Consider the following 14045-nt stretch of genomic DNA (forward strand, 5'->3'; position numbering starts at 1 on the left):
CCCCAGATCCTGGGCTGGCCACCACCTCATTGTCCTGAGCAGTGGAGAACAGGCTCCCCCCTCAGGAGGCAAGCTGCCGCCTGAAGGACTGGAGGTAAACAAACAGCCCTCCTGCTCTGTGGGACTCTGCAACCCTCTTCACATTAGGTCATCCACTAATGTGGATGCCAGCTGTTCCTGTGTCCTCCACGAGCCAACATGGAGTGGAGGGGTGACAAGGAGTTCCAGTGACATGGACCTTCTCCATCAGAGTGATCGCTCATCACAACCACCCAATATCCCCACTGCACAAGTCACATGAGTTTAAACATAATTTAGGTGAAAAGTGGTGGCTTCCGGTTTTAGGAAAAGCAGCTAGATTCTATCTAAGATTTCAAGCTGCCATCACCCTGGCCCTAGGGCATCACAGGGACAGGTGCAGCAGGCCACCAAAGCTTCACGGAGCAGGAGGCACAGTCTGAGGGATCTTTGGGGAGAAAACCCATGAAAGGGGTTTCCCAATGTCAAAAATACCTGAATAGCTAAATTGACTCTCCCCAATACTCTCTGGAGGCAACATCAGTGGCCTTTCCCCAGCTGCCATGGGCTAAGCACATTAAAGAGCCCGGTCCCTTCCCAGGCAGGCCCTGCCCACAGGAAGGGAGGGAAAACCCTGATGCACGAAGTAGAGAAAGTACCCAGGCCACACTTACACCTCAGAGGCCACCAGGTCAGCAGAGGATTCTACTTTTGGAACAGCGGGGCCAGGACCCCAAATCTGTATTTTTAGGGTATATTTTGTCTCAAGGCGATTCTCACATTCTGTGCCAGCTTTGGGAGTCACTGAGAATATGGACCAAACACTGCTGTCTTTGGAATCAGAAAGATCTGGGCTCAAATCCCAGCTCTGTCACTCATTACCTCTGTGACTTGGACAAATAACTTAACCCCATAAGGCCCAGTTCCCTTAACTCTAAAAATAGGAAAAATAATGCCTACATTATAGGGCTATGAATGGGAAGGTGCCCCTAAAGCAAACTAAGGGCCTCATGTTAGCACACATCACGCTGTGGCTGGTTTACTAGGCTGGGCATCCTGTCACTGAACACTCCTCGAGGGCAGGTGTCTTGCTCAGTCTTTTAACCCTGGCCAAAGGGCTCACACTAATAGGCACTCACTAGGTTCACTGTTGAAGAAGTGAGTGTTGTGAGGACTGATAACACAGGGAAGGTGGCTACCACAGTGCCAACTCATAGCAGGCTCTTCACAAAATCTCCTTGAATATATGAGAATGCACATTAAAATAAAACACAAGTCATAGCTCTCCTAAGTGGGCAGTGCTTTGCCTTCTCTCTGTTCCCGAATTAAAACTATCCCATTTATAAGAATCCTAGTAGAGCATATTGTTTAAGGAACACAGGCTGAGCAAGGAGAGGCCACTGCTGCTTGATTTCTGTCTGTATAGATCTCCAATTTCAAGAGTGCTGGGGCATTATCTCCTACAACAGAAGGTGCAAGGTCTCAACACACTGCTAAACTCACACAGTCACTCAGAACCACTCACCCCACAAGCTGTCGTGGTCCCACAGCAGCCACTAATAACGGAGCCATTTCTGTTCTCCGTGGAGTGGCAGTTGGCAGTGGCAAACAGGAAGTTGTCTTGAAATAGGGTGTGGTTGTGTCTCGTCAATGTATGCCAACAGAGACACACCCCCCCAGTCTCCTCTGTTCCCCTCTGTCCCCTTCTTTAGGAGTAAAAGGTCTGAACTATATTAATATTATAAAACTTTTTACATAATTTAAGATCAACCATCACCACATATAAACAAAAATCTATGGGGCAGAAAGGAGTCTAAGATATAGCAAGGGTTTGGTTTCCTACCACTCAATCACTTGTGGCACTGAGTTAGCAACTGACCTTGCATGAGTGTGTGTGAGCTTTCCCCTTACTTTCTCCGTGGGCACACAGGAAACTGACCCCGAGCTAGTAGCCAGGCCAGGTACACTGCCAGCCATCCCACTGAGCCAGCCAGTCTGTCAGCAGGCTGGCCCCCAGGGTCCATCGGGGCCCATGTTGTGCACACACTGGACCCAGGACAATCCGTGAACAGGACAGAAGGGAAAACATAGCTCACTAGTTTTAAGCAATTATAAAGTTTTAGTAAAAAAGACCTGAAATATTTCTTAACACAAATCACATATACAAATGAAAAAGAGAAACAATTGCCAAAGAGATGAATGCACATATTTGGAGCTGCATATGAAGGCAGGGAAGTGGGGGGTGACAGGTTGGTGAGGTTCACTACAGCTGGCTTCCCGGTGCTATGACAGGTATGCTATAAAATTTTCCACTCCGCTGCCACCCAGGCCCTGAGGCTTGCGCCTCCAGAAGGTCTGTCCAAAATAGACTGGTCCCCAAGCCGGCCTCCTACTCCCGACCTCCTTCTGGGGCCGCTCCTCTCCCCTCCGCATGCCTCAGCCCCTCTCAGTGCTGGCACAACCCACGGGCCAGGAGCACCGTCTCTGCTAAACCTCGGGCACCAACTGGATCGTGGGCTGACAGCGTGCTCTGCCTGCCAGGCTTTCTCTGCTGTGACCTGGGCCCAGCCCCACACCAGCCTGTGTGGCCAGTGTGCCCTGTGCTCACACTTACACATCCCGAGGAGGCAGCCTTGCTGTTAGGATAAGGAGGCTGAGCCTGTGACAAGCTGGGCAATGAGACTTGTGGGAAACGTTTCCTGCTCCTGGCGGAGGGCCCTGGCCAGTCAGAACGCACCACTTCCCCTTTAAGAGAGCACACCCAGATGCGATTATGGAAAGGCAGAAAGAAAAGCCCGGAACAGTCAGGGCTGTATCCTGAATTTGGCAGAGGAACTTGGGTTTTCCTAAACCGCAAACACAAGGTGTGGTCAGAGGCAGCAGGCTCCTCTGAAGCTGATTTGATCAGTCCCTGTTGGGGAAGAGCTGGGCCTTCCTACAGCCCTACAGAGTGATGGCCACGTGCAAGCTGCTGCCCCTCTACCTGGTACCGGGCAGCCTGCAGGAGCCTCAAGCCTTTCCACTCCCTCTTCCCTCAAGCCTGTCCATCCTGATGGGTAGAGTCCACTGTAATACCTAGCTCTCTGCTTTGGAGAGAGAAGAGACATCATTATACAGATGGAAAAATATTTTTGTGGGACATTTCAACTATTAATTCAAGCAGGGTATTTTCATTCATTCTGGATATTTTAAAAGTTTATGCCCTGATTCTGGCAAAGGACAGATTTGAAGAGTGGAGGAGTGGAGGGGGGTGGTTCAAAAAACAACAAGCCTGACCAGGCGGTGGCGCAGTGGATAGAGCATCGGACTGGGATACAGAAGACCCAGGTTCGAGACCCCGAGGTCGCCAACTTGAGCGCGGACTCACCTGGTTTGAGCAAAGCTCACCAGCTTGAACCCAAGGTTGCTGGCTAGAGCAAGGGGTTACTCGGTCCGCTGAAGGCCCGCAGTCAAGGCACATATGAGAAAGCAATCAATGAACAACTAAAGTGTCACAACGAAAAAAAAACCCCAAAACAACAACAATGATACACAAAAGGTCACATGTTGTATGATTCCACTGGCATGAACTATCCAGAGTAGGTAAATCCACAGAGAGCAGATCAGTGGTTGCCGGGCCGGGAGAAGGGGGTAGGGAACTGCTTAATCGCACGGGCTCTCTTTAGGGGGAATGAGAATGTTTTCTAACTGTAAAGGTGATGGTTATACAACATTGTGAATGGACTCAGTGCCACTGAACTAACTGTATGCTCTAAAATTATTAATTTTATGTGAAATTCACCTCAATTAAAAAAATCCAGTGGTAGAGTATGTTTTGGGCGACTTATCTTCTAGAAGGATCTCTCCTGTATTTCATCCAGCATTTCTTTATAAAATCTGGCCTTCTAATAAGAAAAAATAAAAACAAACCATTAAGAGACTAAAGCTCCCAAGACCCAGAAGCATGGCTGTTGCGGGGCATTTCATACTGCAGGGAGAGGGCATCATTTCGAAGCAAGCCATGTAAGCCAGGCAGTGCCTGCTGGACTCGGTGAGGCTGTCTCAGGTTGGGACCATCCTGTCAGCAGTGGATGATGTAACCAAAGCCAGAGGGAGCCTCTAATGACAGTATTATTCACAAGAATGTGACACTGGGCCTCTGGGTTCTTGCCTTCATTTTCCCCTCTTCTGGAGAGGTTCTTCCCAGAGTAAAGAAAAACAAATCAGTTTTTAACTGATTTCTGAGGGGCTCTGCTAGTTGGCAAGGCAGGACTACAATTTCATTTCTTTGGAATGGAGCCAATGGGGAAGAAAGGGCGTGATCTGACCACCTACCTGAGCCAGCCCTGCTGGACGGAGTGTCCAGGCCTGATCCTGAGGGTGCGGCTGTGAGCCTTGTCCTCCAGACCCTAGGCCAGCAGGTCTAGAGCTCACGGCACACTCCCCCCAGTCAGAGTCAAGAGGAGGCCTTCTGGATGTTGCAATACTTAGAAGAAACACAGGTGAAAGGGCATGCCCATGGCCCAGGAGTCCAAATCTTTCCAGAGGCAAATGCAACAGCTTTCCTAGAATCTGTCTTCTAAGAGTTCCAGGATGACCTGGAAGACAGAGCTACGAAAAGATGCCGTGGGCCAGCCCTCTCAGAGCCCTCAGTGCTCCTGGGGCACTTGGCCACACCTCTTTCACGGTGTTCTTCTCACTGCAGGTGCCACGGTAATGAGTAGGTAGCCGAAGTTCTCAGCAAACAGGTAGCTTAAGATAAAAAAGATGCAGCCTGACCTGTGGTGGTGCAGTGGATAGAGCACTAACCTGGAACGCTGAGGTCGCCTGTTCAAAACCCTAGGCCTGCCCAGTCAAGGCACATACAACAAGCAACCAATGAAAAGCTAGACTGAAGCAACTATTTATTGCCTGCCCCCTCTATAAAATCAATAAATCAAATCTTAAAAAAAAAGGATGCAATATTTACACTGCTTTAGCAGCTGAGGAGCAGGAGGTTTAGAACCCTAATCCTAAATTTAAAAACAGGCAGGCTCAACCCAATCAAAACATGGGCAAGGGGCTTCAACAGGTATTTCTTCAAAGAAGATACACACAGCCAACAAACACATGAAAAGGAGATCAACATCATAGTCATAGGAAAATGCAAATCAAAATCATAATGAGCCTGACCAGGTAGTGGCACAGTGGATAGAGCATTGGACTGGGACACAGAGGACCTGGGTTCAAACTCCGAGGTTGATGGCTTGAGCATGGGCTCACCTGGCTTGAGTGTGGGTTGTAAGTGCGGAGTCGCTGGTATAAGCATGGAATCATAGACATGACCTATGGTCGCTGGTTTGAGCCTAAAAGTCACTGGCTTTAGCAAGGGGTCATTCGCTCTGCTATAGTCCCCCCCCCCCCCAAGGCACATATGAGAAAGCAATCAATGAACAACTAACGTGCCACAACGAAGAATTGATACTTCTCATTTCTCTCCCTTCCTGCCTGTTTGCCCCTATCTGTCCCTCTCTCTGCCTCCTTCTCTCTATCTCTCTCTCTGTCACACACACAAAAAATCACAATAAGGCCTGACCTGTGGTGGCGCAGTGGATAAAGCATTGACCTGGAAATGCTGAGGTCGCTGGTTCGAAACCCTGGGCTTGCCTGGTCAAGGCACATATGGGAGTTGATGCTTCCAGCTCCTCCCCCCCTTCTCTCTCTGTCTCTTCTCTCTCTCTCTCTGTCTCTCCCTCTCCTCTCTAAAATGAATAAATAAAAATTAAAAAAAAATCACAATAAGAAACCACTTTTCTGTCTATTATCACCTACCCTGCACTCCAGACAAGCGGCTGCCCAGCCTGGCTTCTCCACTGCAGGCTCCTGAGTGGATGGTGTTTTCCAAGTGCACACCATGTGACAGCTCTTCCCTCGTGGAGCTGCTCTATAACGCCTGCAAATTAATCCCACTTCTGCCCTGTTGGTGTCATCTTGAACCAGTCCAGTGCCGCTTCCATGGAGCATCCTGCCAAGTATTTGTTCCCTGAAATCTTTCTCCAGGCTAAATATTTCCAGGTGTCTTTTTCTTTTTTAAGTGAGAGGAGGGGAATAGACTCCTGCAAGCACCTCGACTGTGATCCACTAGCAACCCCCATCTGACTGATGCTCAAATCAACCAAGTTATCCTCGGAGACTGAGGCCGATTCTCAGATCAACCGAGTTATCCTCAGCAATGATGCTTGAACCAAGTGAGCCACTGGCTGTGGGAGAGGGAAGAGGGAGAGAAGGGGGAGAGGAAGGGGGAGAGAATCAGATGGTCGCTTCTCTTGTGTGCCCTGATCGGGGATCGGACCTAGGACGTCTATACACCGGGCCACCACTCTGTCCACTAAGACAGACAGTCAGAGCCCCCAGATATCCTTTTAAACCATTGTTCACAAAATGCCATTTTCACTATTCCTCTTGATCTCTGGGTTCTCTTAACTCCTACTGTCCTTTGTAAACTGTGGGACTCAGAGAGAGAACATTACAGATGTGTCCGAGCTGCTCCTAGAGGTTTTGGACATTAGTAATGCTGCTGAAGAGCCAGTCTAGATATTTTATTTCTGATAGTTTCATTACCCATGTCTTATTTCGTACACTTTGCCGCCAAGCTGCATATCCACAGGTATCCTTTAAAAATGTCATCTTGTTGGAGTGAGTCTACTGTTCCAGCCTGTTGAGATCTTTTTGGATACTGACTCGTTAATGTAACCATTCTCCTTCCCAAATCTACCACCTGAAAACTTGATAAGCCTTCCACTAATGCCACTCATCTTCCAAAATCTCGGCTGTAATGTGGAAGAGGACAAGGCCAGGTGTGCAACTCGATATATCTGCCAGCGTGACAGTGATCTGTGAAAAACACTCCTGAGGTGTGAGTCTACCAAGCCACCTGCCACTCAGGGCAGGTGTGTAACTTGGCCCACATTTCCCTGGTGAGGATGCCATCGACAACTGACAAATGAGGCTCACAGGAGCCCCTCTGACCAGGGGTTGAACAGACTATGGGCAGAGCTCTTGGAGGGGGGCACTGCATGCAGTGAGCAATCAAATGTTGCCTTTGTAACTGACAACAAACACAATAATAGAAAAAACCCTGGTTTTCCAGTTCCCAGACAAATTACCCTCCTTATTGGCATCCAGACATTAGGCAGCTGGAATCAATAGAAAGAGCACCGGCATCCAAGAGCTGGAGTCTCAATTCTGGAAATTCTTCCAGAATTTCCATGCTCCGAGGTTAACAATACCTGCCTGTCAATGAGCTCATGCATGTAAAAGTGGTTTAAAAGTTGAGTCAGGCTAAGCAAACATAAACGAAGAGTATGATGATTATAACTGTTAGAAATCTCTCAAAGACACCATTTCCACTGGTAGAAACCAGTCTGGTAAGCCGCGGAAGACCCTGCAGAGGCACACAGGCTGCCAGAGGGCAGTATCTCAGCACAGAGCAGCCTGACGGCCACAACGCAACAGATTTCTGACCTCCTCTCCCAGCAGCAGTCACCTCTCATCTCAGACAAACTCCAGGCTGGCTTACAAAGGCCAGTGGAGTTTCCAAGACTCTGAGGGAACACAGGTCTCTCCATGGGCACCTGGTGGAGACCAGGGCCCGAGTAACTGCAGCAGAGATCTGGCAGGTGATGAAGGGCTGGGAGGGTTGCTTTTAGCTCCTCAGTGGCTTGACCCCCAACTAATCCTTGGGTTTCTGTCCCAAATGACAGTTTCTAAGAACACCAGGCTTTTGGCTCAGACATCCTCAGGGCAGGCCCCCAGAAGCCCTGTTCTCATCTCAGCTAAGGGTGTTTGTCTCAGGGAAGAAACGGTCTTTGCTGAGACAAGAGGCAGGACAAGTTGCAAAGGGTTGTCAGAGGCCAACCTGCAGGCCTCCAGCACCTAGAGTCATGATGTCCCACAGCAGGAAAAGAGGGAGAGAGAACTGGCATGGCCTACCATGTGCTCTTGGGAAAAGAGCAGCAGTCAAAATGTGAGGCAACAGCCTGATCTGTGGTGGTGCAGTGGATAAGGCCTCAACCTGGAATGCTGAGGTTGCAGGTTTGAAACCTTGGGCTTGCTCGATCGGGGCACATACAAAAAGCAACTACTACGAGAGTAGATGTTTCCCGCTCCTCCTCCTCACCGCTTCCTCGCTTCCTCTCTCTCTCTCTCTCTCTCTCTCTAAAATCAATAAATAAAATCTTATACAAAAATGTGAGGTTATAACCAGCTAAACTCTCCTCTGCTAGTCCGTGTAAGGTTGGTTTCCCAACTTCCAGGGGCAATGAGTGCTGCAGGCAGATTTTAAATATATATTGTTGGGTAAACAAATGTTTTTTAAGTTTGCTCATTTGTATTGGAGCAGTGCCAATGAAGGCTGCTGTGCTTGCCCTCCGGGCGGCAGATTGCAAATTGCGGATTGCCTTCCTGCATGTGTGTGTGGGGGGCATTGTTTGCTTTTTGCTGGAGAAGGGTAGAGAGAGAGAGAGAGAGAGAGAGAGCGAGCGCTGAGGGGCTTGGGGAGCCAGGTCTTGGGCCCGCTCTGTTTGGCGGGGGAGTGCTGTTTTGCTTGTGGGGCCTGTGAGTCTGGCTCCTTTACCATCTGCCCGAATCCAATGAGAACCTGCAGGACGATGCCCTCTGCCACCAGTCTTACACATACCTACACGTAACTGTTGGCAAGATGCTGAGAGGCTCATGCCAGTGAATCTATTAACAGATCAGGGAGTCTGCACAGAAAGCCACTGGGAGGAAGAGGTCCAGGGAGAAGGAACCAATTTCTGTCAGGTGACTTTTGGAGCTCGCTGGCCTACAAACTACTCTCACTCATCCTACTCCTACAATAGTCTCCCACAAGATAGGTGGGCTGCTGAGAATTAATACAGGACACATGCAAACTAACTCAGACTTTCATAACCACTGGTGATGTTTAAACATGCTTGTGTCTTTCTCTCACTGCATTTCCTGGACGATGCACCCACACAGAGACGGTGCCTGGTTCTACATACGTACGTGCAGGAACGAGTCACAGGTGCATCTCTGCGCCATGGTGGTGCCTGCACGGTTCTACTGCTGGTCCTGCAGAGTCGAAGCAGGACCAGGCTTAGCTGACTGGTGTTATAGGCTATATTCTGTCCCCACACACCTAATTCATATATTGAAGTCCCAATCCACAGCACCTCAAAATGTAACTGTATTTGGAAATAAGGTCTTTAATGAAGTGGTTAAATCAAAATGAAGTCAGTTAGGGTGGGGTCCTAATCCAGTATGCCTGGTGTTCTTACAAAAAAATATGAGACACTAGGGTTGTATGCGCACAGAGGGACAACCATATGAAGAGAAAGCGAGGAAACAGGCCCTGTGAGCCAAGGAGAGAGGCTTCAGAGAAGCCAACCCTGCCAGGACCTTATCTTGGACTTTCAGTCTCCAGAACTGTGCGAAACGAGTTTCAGATGTTTAAGCCTCTTAGTCTGTGGAACTTTATGAAAGCCCAGAAGATTAATATAATTGGTTTACCTAAAAATTGTTCATGTTCACTGAATAAAGGAGAGAAAGTAGAGTATGGAGGGCAGAAGACAAGGGGCCCCTGACTTCTGAAATACCTTAGATCAAACGCATCCTCTTTGGTTTGGGATGAGCCATGTCAATGGCAAATTGTAGCAAGGCCAAGGTGGGGACAGTCTCTATCCTTGCCATCTCACAGGTCCTGTCTGCTCTGGAGGCCTGAGGCTAAGGTGGTCTACAGCTGCCTAGCAGCAGGTCTGAAACAGCCCGACTTCCAGCCACAGCCTGGGAGAAACCAACATGTAGCAGCTTACTTTATTGCTTGGCCTCTTACTTTTGTGAGTTGTGATGTTTGTTACTGCTATCCTTCCAGAAAAAGATAATAGCGTGGGGGCAGAGTAAGGTAGCCACCAGCACATTCACAGTTTGATAAACTGAATCACATCATCTGGCCCAATGATGCTTTTCACCAGGGATCCACCCAACCCGGGCATCCCACTGAGTGTGGGGCAGAAAGAACCCTCCCCTGGGGGCCAGAAGAGGAGAGGAACCCACAAATGTTCACTATTTCTAAGGAGCCAGACACACAGGCTGGTGGGACTTGGAGATAAATCCAAGAGCAGATAGATCTGTCATTGAGCTCTCTCCTGGCTGGGGGTGTGTGTGTGTGTGTGCTGTGGTGAGAGGGAAATTAAAGCTAGCAAGGAGGGTGTTTAAAAGGTATTGCCAGGCTGATGTGAGGAGGGGCTGAGAGGGAAGACATGCTCTAGGACAGTGGTCCCCAACCCCTGGGCCACGGATCAGTACCGGTCCGTGGGCCATTTGGTACCGGTCTGCAGAGAAAGAATAAATAACTTACATTATTTCTGTTTTATTTATATTTAAGTCTGAACAAGGTTTTATTTTTTAAAAATGACCAGATTCCCTCTGTTACATCTGTTTAAGACTCACTCTTTTTTTTTTAAATTTTATTTATTCATTTTAGAGAGGAGAGAGAAGGGAGAGAGAGAGACAGAGAGAGAAGGTGGGGAGGAGCTGGAAGCATCAACTCCCATATGTGCCTTGACCAGGCAAGCCCAGGGTTTCGAACCGGCAACCTCAGCATTTCCAAGTTGATGCTTTATCCACTGCGCCACCACAGGTCAGGCTAAGACTCACTCTTGACGCTTCTCTTGGTCACGTGATACATTTATCCGTCCCACCCTAAAGGCCAGTCCATGAAAATATTTTCTGACATTAAACCGGTCCGTGGCCCAAAAAGGTTGGGGACCACTGCTCTAGGAGACAGAACTGACAAGCCAGCAAATGGCAGTGCATTTACTTTCTCAAGAATAGCAGGGTGGGCGGTTTGGCCGATCCAAATGCAAAAGCCCAAGGGCAGGGTGACTGGGAAACCTTTCAGTATTCACTGTCATCACTCTCCAATTCCCACATAAAGGCCTGAAGGACTCATGTCTCTGCATTCACTCTGAGGTTATTTATACAGTGGGGTGAGAGCCCCCATAATAACTGCTAGCGGAGACACACACAAACCAACACACACCTCAAACCCGAGGCCTTCAAAAAGCGGGTCTCAAATTCAATTCCAACCCGATCCACTGGAGGAGGAAAGGGGATGAGGAACAGGGGCAGATCTGGGTCAAATGAGAAACAAAGAGTATCAAACATCTGCAATGCAGCCAGCTCACCCAGTTTGGCTGGGGCAATGAGGAGGTGAAGGTGGATAACGTGGTCCTAAGTGCAAGCTCCCAGACTCTTGCTATGCAGGAGCCACATCCTAGCCTTTCCTACTGGGACCCAAGGGCTAGCTAGCCTTGTTCTTCCCAGCCGCGGGGCTAGCACGAGAAGACACAGTGCATGCTTTTGAAAGCAAGGCATCCTTATCATTATTTTCTGCAAGCTAGGTTAAAGGAGACCAGGAAGAAAGCCCTCTCCCCCCAACAAAACCCCCAAGCCCTCTTGCTTTTGAAGATGAGAAAAACATGGAGAAAAAGAAATCTGTTCTTGGCCGCCTTAGCAGTTATAACTCCGCCAAGCCACAGCCTAATGGTCACATTTAATACCTTGGAAATTTCCATTTCAACTCTCCATTTTCATTTGTGTGTGTGAGTTGTGATGCTGGGGGTGAGGTCTGGACCTGTCTGAGGGAACCAAGACCTGGACCAGGGCGGACTCTCCCGACTTGGAAGGCCTTTCACTTGGCCTAGCCTATGCTTATCATTTTCTCCCATTTATATGGGAGAAATTTATATGGCTTAAAATATTTAGCCTCAGGCACGATGAAGTGTTTCATTTAGGAGGTTCTCCTGGACCATTAGACTGGGACTCACACTCATTGTGCTACTTGCCCATGCAAATTCCAGGAACTGCCCACACAGAGATGGGAGGTGCTCAACTTAGCTGTCAAGGGCTGACTTAATTACACAGCCTCAGTGGGCAAAGCAGAGCAGTTTTTAGCCAACTGTTCTAGTAAATATTATGAGAAGCCCTTTCATAGAGTGCTAATTCTGGCTTAGTGATTTCAAATGTGCCCCGCTTTCCTTCTCATTCAAACACTCATTGGGCCCCAAAGATGTTAGGCCAAGCTAGAAAATCAAACAGAGAATGCATTAGCTGGTATATCGTTTTGCGGTGGTTTTTTAAATGGTATAAACACCTGAGTATCACTGTCATTACGTGAGGACAAACTGAAAACCCACTAACTTCTGCGGCTTGCCTTCTTCTGCCCCTCCCCCTGCTCTGAGTCCCGCCCACCGGCTTCTGGGCAGGCTGGGGACGTCAGCTAGCACCGCTGCTGCGGGTTGGACAAAACAACCATCGCAAACCCACTTGGGACGTTTGAAACAATACCCAATCACTGCATGCACCCTCCCACAGCGCCCCGGAGGAAATGGCATCATTACTTTCATTTTACTCCGTTTGTGACCGGCCAAAGGAAAACAACACGTCCTATAATACAAGTACCAGGGTATCTGAGATCGCCGCCGGAGGGTACTCTCCAGAACGTAATCAAATGACCTCGCGGAGAAATTAATTTTCAGGAGTTAAAGTAACCCTCTGTTGCACATGCACTGCAGTTTTTCTAACTGCAGAAGTGGATTTCACTTTCCAGTTAGAATAGAAAACTCTAATGCATCCCCGTTTATTTTTAAAAAAGTCTATAAATAACCCAGGATCAGCAAAATTATGCAAAACATCCTGCTAGAAGAAGAAATGTAAACTAAAACCACTTACAGAGACTCAGGCTGCCAACTTAATCTGATTCTACGACGACTGTAAACATGTTGTACTTTTGGAACCTGAAGAGATCCACATTAGCACGGATGCCGTCACAAAAAAAAAGAAAAAAAAAGAAGAAAAACCCCGCACCTAAACAACAAAAGCCCAGCGCCAACACGGAGCGCCGCGATTCCGGCTCGTGCGCGGTCCTGGACCGACGGCCGACCAGCTGCACTCAGTACCAGCAGTCCAGCTTGCACACGCCAACTGTTTTGACTACAGGCACTTGTTAAACACAGAGTTTCAGGTCCTACCAGTTGGACACCAGAAGTTCACAGAACTGACCCAGTGCCAAGAACAACAAGCACAGAAAGCGAAACGGCTGCCTCGTGCGCCCTGTTTTTGTTAACTGTTTATGCAAGCCCCGAAGCAATTGGGTAACCGTTAAGAATAAAACAGAACTTAAATAACAAACGCAAAGATGACCCCCCTGAAGGAAATGTAGATGTTGGTAGATAAAGGACAGATGTCAACTTAGTTTGTTGGTGGGGTGGGGGTGGGGGTTTCGGAGAGAATCAGTGGTGGGAGGGGCAGGTGTCACATGACAAACTGCGGTTATTAGAAGGAACTGACTGCTTCCTTGAAGCATCTTTTACTTAGAGATTGACTTAAGAGATTTTGCAAACGCCAAGGCCTTGGTACACATCTGGAATGACTGCAGAAGCAATGAAATTTGCAAGTTGGCAAATCCCATAAGAGAAAAATGGGAGGTGCTGAATGGAGTCAAGGCACAGGAAACATTGGGTTTGAGCATCCTCCCAACAGGCCAAAGTTGTGGGTTTGATCCCAGATCAGGGTACATACAATAATCAACCAATAAGTAAGTGGAACAAGCCTGACTTGTGGTGGCGCAGTGGATAAAGCATCGACCTAGAACGCTGAGGTCCCCGGTTCAAAACCCTGGGCTTGCCTGGTCAAGGCACATATGGGAGTTGATGCTTCCTGCTCCTCCCTCCCCCTTCTCTCTCTCTCTCTCTCTCTCTCTCTCTCTCTCACTCTCTCCTCTCTAAAAATTAATAAAAAGAAAAAAAATAAGTGGAACAACAAACTAATGTGTTTCTCTCCCTTAAATCAGTCAATCAATCAATAAAAAAGAAAATTCCTTTAAAACAATAACACAGGGGAAAAAAAGAGGAAAGGGACTTCCAAGGTCCTGCTCTATAGGCCACCAAGCCAGGTAGGAAGCAAACAGAAGGACCCTGGCTGTTTCTGACCTGCCCTGAGAAAGGTTTCCTTGGAATCTTTGCTTT

The 14045-nt window shown here is 48.3% G+C and overlaps 1 protein-coding gene across 6 annotated transcripts in view; it reads right to left on the reverse strand.

Annotated features, from left to right (window-relative positions):
- ATXN7L1 (ataxin 7 like 1) overlaps nucleotides 1-14045 on the reverse strand; it is a 272109-nt gene that overhangs the window by 70760 nt on the left and 187304 nt on the right. Inside the window, exon 1 of one of the 6 annotated variants that reach the window (XM_066238540.1) lies at nucleotides 12751-13094. The exons of 4 other annotated variants lie outside the window; for them this stretch is intronic. The gene's annotated coding sequence lies outside the window, so the exon portion shown is untranslated. Of the gene's footprint in view, nucleotides 1-2632; nucleotides 2679-12750; nucleotides 13095-14045 lie in introns of those variants that run through there. One more of the 6 variants, XM_066238541.1, reaches the window with a different exon arrangement.

This window comes from Saccopteryx bilineata, chromosome 7 (assembly GCF_036850765.1).
Source record: "Saccopteryx bilineata isolate mSacBil1 chromosome 7, mSacBil1_pri_phased_curated, whole genome shotgun sequence".
Taxonomy (NCBI): Eukaryota; Metazoa; Chordata; class Mammalia; order Chiroptera; family Emballonuridae; genus Saccopteryx; species Saccopteryx bilineata.